At 41.3% G+C, this 3,454-nt stretch overlaps 1 non-coding gene across 1 annotated transcript; it reads right to left on the reverse strand.

The window, feature by feature from the left end:
* Positions 1-372: 372 nt before the first annotated feature.
* LOC148861046 (small nucleolar RNA R71) lies at positions 373-479 on the reverse strand. Its single transcript, XR_016095183.1, has one exon. It is a non-coding gene; the product is annotated as a small nucleolar RNA R71 (small nucleolar RNA).
* Between the last annotated feature and the right edge of the window lie 2,975 nt (positions 480-3,454).

Genomic DNA, 3,454 nt, shown 5'->3' on the forward strand with positions numbered 1-3,454 from the left:
GAACAAAGAACTATGATGGATTATGCCAAGCCCACCCTCACCGGGACTGTCTCCAGCATTATCAGGCCAACTATTGCTACCAATAACTTCGAAATTAAATCGGCCATAATCCAAATGATACAAAATACGGTTCAGTTTTGTGGTATGGCTCATGAGGATCCGAATGCCCATATTGCTAACTTCTTGGAAATTTGTGACACCTTCAAACACAATGGGGTAAGTGATGATGCCATCCGGTTGAGGTTATTCCCATTTTCTTTGAAGGATAAAGCCAAAGCTTGGTTGAACTCATTACCGGCAGGATCTATAGCCACATGGGACGAAATGGCCAGCCGTTTTCTCTCTAAATATTTTCCCCCTTCTAAAACTGCTAAAATGAGGAATGACATCACTACTTTTTTCCAGCAAGAGGGGGAATCTTTATATGAATCATGGGAACGATACAAGGAGCTGTTAAGGAGAGTTCCTCACCATGGCCTCCCCATTTGGCTGCAAGTGTAGACTTTCTATAATGGTCTTACTGACTCAAATAAGACCATATTAGATGCGGCAGCCAGAGGATCCATAAATAATAAAACTCCTGAGGTTGCCCATGCACTTATTGAGGAAATGGAAGCCAACAATTATCAATGGCATTCGGAAAGGACTCAAACTAGGAAGCAGCAAGGCTTGCATAATGTTGACACTTATACAGCACTAGCTGTACAAATAGGAGCACTCAGTAAAAAAATAGATGAAATGCAGATAGCTGCCATGCATGTGCAGCCTCTTAATTGTGAATTGTGTGGGGGAGGCCACATCAGTACAGACTGCCAAGTTGGCAATCAGTTCAGACCATCTACTGAACAAGTTGACTATGTCAGCAATTCGTCAAGACAGCAGGGTTACCAGAGTCACCATACTTTTCATCCAGGATGGAGGGGACATTCAAACCAGTCCTGGCCAAATCAACATATTTCCAAGCCGTTCCACCAGACTTATCATCAGCCTGAACCGAAATCCAATTTGGAGGAACTGATGACAAAATTTATAGCAGGTGCAGAAACTAGGTTCCAGAACCAGGAAGCCTCAATCAAAAACCTGGAAAACCAAGTGGGGCAATTGGCACAATTAATCTCTTCCAGACTGCCGGGAACTCTTCCAAGCAACACTGAAGTGAATCCACGAGAGCAGGTGCAAGCTATTACCTTAAGAAGTGGAAAAGAGTTGCCTGAGGTAGAAAAGAAGAATTGGGCTGAACCCAAGGCAGAAACAAGCCTTGGAACCAGACAACAGAAGACGGAACAACCAGAAGCACAACAAGGGATGCACCAACAACCGCAAGTTCCATTCCCTAACAGGCTGAAGCAACAAAAATTGGAGAAGGAATTTGGTAAGTTTCTTGAAATATTTAAAAGTTTACATATTAATATTCCTTTTGCTGATGCTTTAGCCCAGATGCCACACTATGCAAGGTTTTTGAAGGAATTATTGGCAAACAAAAGGAAACTGGGAGATGTGGCTACAGTTGCATTAAATGAGGAATGTTCTGCTATCCTTTTGAACAAGCTGCCTCAGAAACTCAAAGATCCAGGGAGTTTCACTATTCCTTGTACCATTGGCAGTTTAAAATTTGAAAAAGCTTTATGTGACCTGGGAGCTAGCATCAATTTAATGCCATATTCTATCTTCAAGAAATTGGGGTTGAATGAACCCCAACCCACTAGAGTGGCATTACAATTGGCTGATAGATCCATTAGACATCCTAGGGGGATCATAGAAGATGTGTTAGTTAAAGTTGACAAATTCATTTTTCCAGTTGATTTCATTGTGTTAGACATGCAAGAAGATGTGGATGTCCCGCTTATCCTAGGGAGACCTTTCCTGTCTACCGGGAAAGCAATGATTGATGTCCAACAAGGACAACTCAGCCTTAGGATACAAGATGAGGAGATAATTTTTAAAATGTCTGATGCTATGAAACATGCACCCTCTAGTGATGATTCTTGTTTTATGATTGATGCCATTGAATTGACAATTGATGAATGCTTCCAGGTAAGTAGAATAACTGATCCTCTTGAACTCTGCCTCAAGCAGGGAGAACTTGAAGAAGCAGAAAATGAAAAAATAAACCTCATGATAGCATACCTGAACGATAAGCCTCAATTCAAGGGAAAGGGGTTTCTTAAATTAGAGAACTTAGGCAAATTGCCCGGACCATCAGGTAAGCCATCACCCCAAGAACCCCCCACCCTTGAACTGAAGCAATTACCATCCCATTTAGAGTATGCTTTCCTTGAGGAACCATCAGATCTCCCCGTGATAATTTCCGCAGCGCTGAATCCCTTACAAAGGGAAAAATTATTAAGAGTGTTGCGGGAACACAAAAATGCTATAGCTTGGAAGGTAGAAGATATCAAAGGCATTAATCCATCAATCTGCACTCACAGAATTTTGATGGAAGAGGACAGCAAGCCTTCCGTTCAGCCCCAAAGGCGCCTGAACCCCAACATGAAAGAAGTGGTAAAGGCTGAAATAATTAAGTTGTTAGATGCTGGGATCATTTATCCTATTTTTGATAGTTCTTGGGTAAGCCCTGTGCAAGTTGTGCCCAAAAAAGGGGGTACGACTGTTGTTCCAAATGAGAAAAATGAACTCATCCCTACTAGAACCGTTACCGGATGGCGTGTGTGTATTGACTAAAGAAAATTAAATGAAGCCACCCGGAAGGACCATTTCCCTCTCCCATTTATGGATCAAATGTTGGAGAGGCTAGCCGGGCATGAGTATTATTGTTTCTTGGATGGATATTCAGGGTATAACCAGATACCAATTGCACCAGAAGATCAAGAAAAGACCACTTTTACTTGCCCATATGGAACCTTTGCATACCGAAGGATGCCCTTTGGGTTATGCAATGCCCCAGCAACCTTTCAGCGATGTATGATGTCTATATTTTCTGATATGGTTGAAAAATTTATTGAGATCTTCATGGATGATTTTTCAGTTTTTGGCTCTTCGTTTGATGCATGTTTGAATAATCTGGAACAGGTGCTTACTAGATGTAAAGAAACACATCTTGTGTTAAATTGGGAGAAATGTCATTTTATGGTGCAAGAAGGCATAGTGCTTGGACACAAGATCTCTCAAAGAGGTATAGAAGTCGACAAGGCCAAGGTGGAGGCAATTGAAAAATTGCCAACCCCAACATCTGTTCGTTCTTTGAGAAGTTTCTTAGGACATGTCGGATTCTATAGAAGGTTTATTAAAGATTTCTCAAAAATTTCCAAGCCATTATCTACCTTGCTTCAAAAAGAAGTGCCTTTTGAATTTTCAACTGAATGTCTTCATGCTTTCAACATCTTGAAAGACAAATTGATCCATGCACCTATCATGGTAGCACCAGATTGGACCCTCCCATTTGAATTGATGTGTGATGCGAGTGATTTTGCTATAGGAGTTGTTTTAGGACAAA

This window comes from Nelumbo lutea, chromosome 4, assembly GCF_056320005.1.
Source record: "Nelumbo lutea isolate HS-2025 chromosome 4, American lotus-T2T, whole genome shotgun sequence".
Lineage (NCBI taxonomy): Eukaryota > Viridiplantae > Streptophyta > Magnoliopsida > Proteales > Nelumbonaceae > Nelumbo > Nelumbo lutea.